Raw genomic sequence first — 8,908 nt, forward strand, 5'->3', positions numbered from 1 at the left:
GACCAAATGGATGTGGAAGACGAGGGAGTGCTTCTAGATTTCTAGCTTGGTGTAAGATTGAACCATTCTTTAAATATGTAGAAGGAAAAACAGGTAAATAGAGATTGTACAAATAGAAGCCAGAACTCCAGGGGCTGGACAACCTTCCCAAGTAGTCAGAAGAGAAGAGAAGAGAGGCAAGGAGATAAGAAGTAGACATAGGAGCTGCCAAAAAAAAGTCCAGGAAAGTTGGTGTCTTGAGAGCCAAGAGAGATTTCAGTAGATGCCAGTGGACAATTATTTTAAAGGTTGCAGAGACACGGGGCGCCTGGGTGGCTCAGTTGGTTAAGCGTCCGACATTGACTCAAGTCATGAGCTCGCAGTTCGTGGGTTCAAGCCTGTGTCGGGCCCTGTGCTGACAGCTCAGAGCCTGGAGCCTGCTTCCGATTCTGTATCTCCCTCTCTCTCTCCCTCCCTGCTTGCACACTCTCTCTCTCTCAAAAAAATAAATAAGCATTAAAAACATTTTTTTTTTAGGTGCACAGACATTAAGTAGGATGAGGACCAAAACTAGGCCATTAGATTCGACAATAGTTGGTCATTTGTGGTGAACTGATGGGGAGTAATTTCACTAGTGTGATAAGGACAGGAAAAGATTTTTGGAAGAAGGAGGCATGGGCAGGGAGACGCAGAGTAAGCATATGGAAAAATAACCTTTTTTAAATGTTTATTTCTGAGAGGGAGAGACAGAATGGGAGTGGGGGAGGAGCAGAGAGCGAGGGAGACACAGAATCCAAAGCAGGCTCAGGCTCTGAGCTGTCCACACAGACCTGACTGGAACTCACGAACTTCGAGACCATGACCTGAGCCGAAATCAGACACTCAACCGACTGAGCCACCCAGGCACCCCAAGAGGCATTTTTTTCAGACAACAGATGTACCTTAAATTAAACTATTTAGGTATGATGTTCCTGCTTGTCTATTCTGGAAATAACATCACCTTTGCCATTTACCCCTTTGGTTTTAGGTTTTGGGAAAGAGAAGAAGAAGGAAGATTCAGAAGGAGGCAAGAGAATTTTCTGGGTCAGTGAATTTTCATTCATTTTGTTCAGCAATGAATTCAAGCTGCCGAAAAAGGATCGAGAGCATCTTTTACCCCAACCTTGTACGCCGTCCTTGTCCGACCCTGAGCTACTGGGCTACAGACTCTAGGAATTCTTTCAGGACCCCACTGACCTTCCAGAATGTGGCTATATATGTCACCAACGATGAGTGGAGTTGCTTGGACCGGGGCCAGGGGCCCTTTTCCCAGAATGTCATGGGTTTACTGGGTAAAGATTCTGCCATATAGGGAGGAAGGTTTTGCATTTTTGTTGTAATTCACATTCACTGCTGAGGCATCCGGTGGCTCATCAGTTAAGCATCGGACACTTGTTTTTGGCCCAGGCCATGATCTCACAGTTCGTGAGTTCAAGCCCCGAGTTGGAGTCAAGCTCTGTGCTGCTGGTGCAGAGCCTGCTTGGGATTCTTTCTGTCTGCCTCTCTCTCTGCCCCTCCACTGCTAGCTCTCTCTTTCTCTCTCTCAAAATAAATAAATAAACTTAAAACAAATGTTGGTAGATTTTTAAAAATGTTTTATTTATTTTTAAGACAGAGACAGAACATGAGTGGGGGAGGGGCAGAGAGAGAGAGGGAGACACAGAATCGGAAGCAGGCTCCAGGCTCTGAGCTGTCAGCACAGAGCCCAACGCGGGGCTCGAACTCACGAACTGTGAGATCATGACTTGAGCCAAACTCGGACGCTTAACCGACTGAGCCACCCAGGTGCCCCAAAAGTTGGTAGATTAAGATAGATTAAATCATTGACCATTTAATTCTGTAAATTGATCAGAAGTCACAAACACCAACTCTCTTTAGAGTCTATTGGTAATAAGATTGTGTTGAAACAACTTTCTAGGCCCAAGATGGAGCCCTTCCTGCCCAAGGTGCTGCATCAGCAAACCGAAATCTACATAGCTTTGATGTCCCAGTGAATGTTCTGCTTGCCCAAAACAGTCTAGGCCATCAGCCAATCCCCTAACGCCAGGCCAACTCTGGGCCTTCTCAACGCAAACCAGGCTGACTACATGGGCCCAGCCAATCAGATACTTTCTATCTCTCTCTTCCTTGTTCTTTAGTCTTTATCTTATCAAAGCTTCCTGCCTGCTGCTCCATTTTGCAGCTTTCTGAAAGGGGAGTGTCCACTTCTTCAAGTGTTAAATAAAGTTTGTCTTCTTTAATTACTTTTTAATAATTGTTCATCCAGGGGCACCTGGGTGGCTCAGTGGGTTAAACGTCCGACTTTAGCTCAGGTCATGATCTCACAGTCCGTGAGTTCGAGCCCCGCGTCGGGCTCTGTGCTGACAGCCCAGAGCCTGGAGCCTGCTTGGGATTCTGGGTCTCCCTCTCTCTCTGCCTCTCCCTGACTCATGCTCTGTCTCTCTCTTTCTCAAAAATAAATAAACATTTTTTAAAAAACCATCAAACATGGATGAAAGAAATTGAAGAGACACAAACAAATGGAAAGATATTCCACGGTCATGGATTGGAAGAACCAACATTGTTAAAATGTCCGTATTATCCAAAGCAATCTACAGATGTAATGCAATCCCTATCAAAATGCAAACAGCATTGGGACCCCTGGGTGGTGCAGTCGGGTTAAACGTCCGACTTCGGCTCAGCTCATGATCTCACAGTTCGTGAGTTGGAGCCCAGTGTCGGACTCTGTGCTGACAGCTCAGAGCCTGGAGCCTGCTTCGGATTCTGTCTCCCTCTCTCTGACCCTTCCCCGTTCATGCTCTGTCTCTCTCTGTCTCAAAAATAAACAAACATTAAAAAAATATTCTTTTTTTTTTTTTTTAATTTTTTTTTCAACGTTTATTTATTTTTGGGACAGAGAGAGACAGAGCATGAACGGGGGAGGGGCAGAGAGAGAGGGAGACACAGAATCGGAAACAGGCTCCAGGCTCCGAGCCGTCAGCCCAGAGCCTGATGCGGGGCTCGAACTCATGGACCGCGAGATTGTGACCTGGCTGAAGTCGGACGCTTAACCGACTGCGCCACCCAGGCGCCCCAAAAAAATATTCTTTAAAAAAGAAGTGGTATTTATATACAATGGAAAATTAATAAAAAAAAAAGAACGAGATCTTGCCATTTGCAACAACATGGATGGACCTAGAGGGTATTATGCTAAGTGAAATAAGTCAGACAGAAAAAGACAAATACTGTATGATTTCACGCCTATGTGGAATTTAAGAAACAAAACAAACCAAAAAAGAGGCAAACAAATAAGCAAACAAAAAGACTCTTAAATACTAAGAACAATCTGGCAGCTGCCAGAGGGAAGGTGGGCGGGAGGATGGGATGAAATAAAGGAGATTAAGAAGCACAAGTCTCTAGTTACAAAATAAATAAGTCACGAGATGAAAAGTACAGCCTAGGGAATGTGGCCGATAAGATGATAATAATGTTGGGGGCGCCTGGGCGGCTCAGTCGGTTGGGCGTCCGACTTCAGGTTCAGATCATGATCTTGCAGTTTGTAAGTTCGAGCCCCGCGTCGGGCTCTGTGCTGACAGCTCAGAGCCTGGAGCCTGTTTCGGATTCTGTGTTTCCCTCTCTCTCTCTGTCCCTCCCCTGCTCACACTCTGTCTCTCTCTCAAAAATAAATAAACATTAAAAAAATAAAAAATTAAGATGGTAATAACATTGTGTGGTGACAGATGGTGACCACTCTTACCGTGATCACTGAATATAGAATTGTTGAATCCCTATATTGTAAACCTGAAACTAATGTAACCTTGTATGTTAATTATACTTCAATTACAAAAATTCATTGAGCTGTAAAGTTATGGTTTGTGCACATTTCAGGGTGTACGATTTACTTCGATATAATGTTAAAAAAAGAAAAAAAAAAAAAAGCTGATTGACTTCCTGGCCAACAACAGCTCTGGAATTGGGGGACGTCCCCAGGGGACAGGCAGCCCCCCAGGCCAGGCTCACATTACAGAGTCTTTGTCCTTTCCTGGATTTGGGTTGGTAATTCTTCACTCTTTTGTTAGCTCTCTGATGCCTTCAAGTGGATGTTTTTTATATTCTAACTGGCTTTTGGTCTCCTGAGCAGGAGAGATGGGCTAAATCACCTAGCCTACTATTGCCAGAAGTTACCAGAAGGTAAAAACTACCCCTGTAGTTTTCTCCCGTCTGGAGAGTGGGGGGTGGGACTGAGAATTCTAAGCTTCTACTCATGGCTTGGTCTTTCTGGTGACCAGCCCCCAACCAGGAGCCCACCAGGCATTGTCTCATTAGAACAAAAGATACTCCCAACACCCAGAATGTTCCCAGGGATTTAGGAGCTCTGCCTCAGGAACCAGGGTCAATAATACCTAACATTAGAACAAAAGATGTTCCTAGGGCTTTTTTTTTTTTAATGTTTATTTATTTTTGAGAGAGAGACACACATACACACAGAGTGTGAGCAGGAGAGGGGCAGAGAGAGAAGGAGATACAGAATCCGAAGCAGGCTCCAGGCTCTGAGCTGTCAGCACAGAGCCCGATGCGGGTCTCGAGCTCACAAATCGTGAGATCATGACCTGAGCTGAAGTCGCATCAGACACTCAACCAACTGAGCCATCCAGGTGCCCCGAAAGTACAAGGCATCTTTAAAAACACAAGTATTATTGTTTAAAAACGAAAAAAATTTCAAAATCCCATAAATTGCTTGACAGAAAATAGCCATGCTTCTACCGGTTAAAATAGGTTTTTAACTGAGCTCTATTTTCCTAAAAGTAGAACAAAGTTAGTCACTGAACACACCATCCACTTCACTCCCTGCCAGTCTAGCAGACGTCAGGGTCCTAGACCTGGGGGGTGGGGGTGGTAGCGTGACAGTGTCTATGGATGGGCTTGAAAAAGTTCTTGACCTCCATAACACTGTAAAATATACACACATACGCATTTACGTTTGGGGGAAGAAGGGGTTCACGGCTTTCATTAGATCCTTGAAATTATAAATACAGGAAAGCAAGGACCTTTCTAAGTCATGGGGTGGGACGCCATGAGACATGGAGGGAACATGAGGGCCAATCAGAAGAACCTGTTTGAATGAGATAGGGGTTCAGGTAGCAGAACTGTGGCGGCCGGTTAATATCACTACAGCCACGTTCACGGCTGAGCCCTCCAGACTGCTCACCCCCCCGCGGCTCCATATTTGTGCTGCTATGGAATATCTGAGATGGATAACAAGGGGCTAATTATGCGTCAGGTCTAGGTTTAATGGAATAAACTGTTGTTTTAAGCATAAATTAGGGGGACAGCAGTGTGATGAAAGTTGCATGTTTGTTTCATGTCGAACTTTTAGAATTTTATAGCAGGAAGGATGAGAGGGTGTCTAAGTCACTCCCTCATGTTTCATGTGGAAAAAAAAAACAAACAGGATTAAGGAGGTGAAGTGATTTTCTCAAAATCCCTGTGTCTCCTGGCTCTCAGTCTGCAGCAGTTTTTCAATGCACTAACTACTCTCTCTTCTGATATACAGGGGGGGGGGGCAACTTTTTAAAGAAAGGAATTCTGGGGCAAAATCATCTGTTTCTGGTAAAAAGGCAGGTAGCTCAGTCATTCAAGAGGAAGAACATTTGCGTGACTTGGGTTCCTTAAAATGTTCCAGTCTAAAAAACATCCCCTCCCACCACTTGGACGCGTTCAGATGCGAGGAAGGATGTTCCAGAAGGCCAGCTGTGACCCAGCGCTGAATAGAGGCTGCTTCCTCTGAAACACGAGGTCGTATCAAGCTGGGCAAATCTAAGAGCCAGAGCAGGCACCGAACCTTCCTGAATGTCAAAATCGTTCAGCTATTTTTAAAACGTTCGGACTTTTATTGATTTAACAGCCGAGAGGGGATGAAAGTGGTAGAAAAAGGCTGAAGAAATTTGTAACTTAGATAAATGTTTTATGTACCCGGAGGGTTTTTGTTCAGTGCTATAGTGTCTGAAACTTACATGTGTCATGGGGCTGAATGCTGCCCCTGTCCCACTTTGTGTGTTGAAATCCTAATCTCTAGGTTGTCATAATGGCTGTGTTTGGAGATAGGGTCTTTAAAGAGATAACTGAGTTAAAATGAGGTCATTAAGGTAGCCCATAATCCAGTATGACAGGTGCCCTTATAAGAAGAAATTGGGACACAGATTCACAGAGGAAAGCGCCGGTGAGGACACAGGGAGAAGTTGTCCAGGAGCCAACCGTGTTGACTTGACCTTGGACTTCCAGCCTCCAGAACTGTGAAAAAATAAATTTCTGGTTTTTAAGCTACCCAGCCTGTGGTATTTTGTTACCGCAGACAGCACGCAAACCTCATTTTGCACGAGAAGGCGAACTTCTTTATATAATTCTGCGGAAACCTTCTTTGCAAGGTATTGGTGAGGCACAAGACACTTCTCCCTTGGTTCGGTTCCTCCATTCCAGAGTTTTCTGGCTCTGATTCCCACGCCAGCCATGCGTGTTCCTGGCCTCTCTGCTTCTGCCATTCACTCTTGAGTGTGGACTGCCGACAGCTTTTCAGATACTGGCGCTGAACTCCAAGAGGCACTAAGGCAAAGGTCTCTGTCTGTCTCCTGTGATCGCTGAGGCTCCGAGCGGCGCTCTGCTGGCCCCTTACCATCCCCAAACCCTACTCAGGTTCTGCTGCGGGGATTTGTGGGGCCTCCCTCTCTTGGTGAGGCTGGAGGGGCCGGAGAGAGGGGCACAGACCTGGGCTTCAGAAGCGTGTGCGATGGTAGTTCTCGGGCTCAGGGAGGAGCAGGACCGGAGACCCGTGAGCCCCTGACACACTTTCCTCCCTGCTCTGCCCAGCTGGGGGTCACCTCACTTCCCCTCAGCTTTCGACATCCAGAGAGGCCTCCCCAGCTGGCCGCACCAGCCCTGCCAACCCCTGTGGGGAGACTGTCTCCCATAGTGCAGTTTCCGCACTACGTTAGGTGCGGAACCTGGAGCAGTAAAGAAAAGCCCAGACCCATCTCGACGAAAACCCGCCAGCTGAGAGAAAGCGGTTCAGAAAAGCAATTATGACAATATGATGGGCACAGTGTTCCCATTCAGTGATGCCCGTGACGGGGGCACAGAGGGGAGGGGTCTTGAACACGAGACCGAAGTTAAGGAAAAGTTTTGAAGGGGTGATCGCAGAGCTGAGCTTTGAAAGCTGAACATAGCCGGCCAGGCGTGGAGAAGGAGCAAAGCACAGGTTACTGCAAAGGCTAAGAATGGGGCCTTGGGGGAGCCTGGATGGCTCAGTCGGTTAAGCGTCCTAGTCTTTTTTTTTCTTTTTTAAGTTTATTTACTTATTTTTGAGAGAGAGCGAGAGAGAGCACACGTACAAGCAGGGGAGGGGCAGAGAGAGAGAGAGAGAAACACAGAATCCAAGGCAGCCTCCAGGCTCCGAACGATTTCGGCTCAGGTCATGATCTCACAGTTTGTGAGTTCGAGCCCCGCATCAGGCTCTGCACTGATAGTGAAGAGCCTGCTTGGGATCCTCTCTCCCTCTCTCTCTCTCTCAAAATAAATAAATAAAACTTAAAAAAAAATAAAAAATGGGACCTGGGAGCCGTACTCCTGGATCCAGATCCCGTACTTAAGAACTAAATGACCTCGAGCAAGTTTCTCAACATCTCTTAGCCTCAGTTTTATCATCTATAAAATGGGAAATAGGGGCGCCTGGGTGGCGCAGTCGGTTAAGCGTCCGACTTCAGCCAGGTCACGATCTCGCGGTCTGTGAGTTCGAGCCCCGCGTCAGGCTCTGGGCTGATGACTCGGAGCCTGGAGCCTGTTTCCGATTCTGTGTCTCCCTCTCTCTCTGCGCCTCCCCCGTCCATGCTCTGTCTCTCTCTGTCCCAAAAATAAATAAACGTTGAAAAAAAAAATTAAAAAAAAATTAAAAAAAAAATGGGAAATAATAACCACCTCATATTATTTTGAGAATCAAATGAAATAATGCATATTGCCTGGAAAAAAACATAGGTGCTCAAGAAATCATAAAGGGTTTCTAAAGAAATGAAACCAAGGACTCGTTACATAAATAGGGGAATGGCAGGGATGAGGCTAAAGAGGCAGCAGGGTCCGGATGATGTGGGGCTTGTGTGGTAAGTTAAAGAAGCTAGGACTTCACCCCGTAGGCCGTGGGGAGCCACTGAAAGCTGTGGGCAGGAGAAGAGCACGATCAGATTGACATCGTAGCAACATCACTCTGGCCGCACCAGGGAGGATGGCGGCAGGGAACAAAGAGACTTGCATCGGTCCTGGGAAGGGTTGACTTAGGGACAGTTGGGGGCAGACGGGTGTCAGAGTCGGGAGCCTGCCCTGTGCGGACGTGAGCATCTGAGAGGCATCAGCGTCAAGAGGGGCAAGAAAGCAGTTGCCCCTTTGGACTGCAGGGGGAGAAGGAGGCGAGCCTAGGGTTCCTTTCCCCCCCCCCCCCCCCCCCCCCCCCCCGCTGATGCTTGTTATCTCTTGTCTTGTTTGATAATAACCATCCAAACAGGTGTGAGGCCATGTCTCACATGGTTGGCGTTTGCATTTCCCTAATGATTAGTAATGTTGAGTGCCGTTTTAAAATTTTTTTAATTTTTTAACGCTTATTTTTGAGAGACAGAGTGTGAGCGGGGGAGGGGCAGAGAGCGGGAGACACAGAATCCGAAGCAGGCTCCAGGCTCTGAGCCGTCAGCACAGAGCCCGATGCGGTGCTTGAACTTGAGAACCGTGAGGTCATGACCTGAGCCGAAGTCGGACGCTTAACCGACTGAGGTGCCCCGAGTGCCTTTTCAATGTCTGTCCTGTTGGAAAAAGGGCCATTCGGGTCCCTTTGCCTTTTAAAAATGTAATTAACTAATCAATTAACTAATTAATT

Source organism: Puma concolor, chromosome E3 (assembly GCF_028749965.1).
Source record: "Puma concolor isolate L17-30 chromosome E3, mPumCon1.1.hap2, whole genome shotgun sequence".
In the NCBI taxonomy this organism is placed as follows: domain Eukaryota; kingdom Metazoa; phylum Chordata; class Mammalia; order Carnivora; family Felidae; genus Puma; species Puma concolor.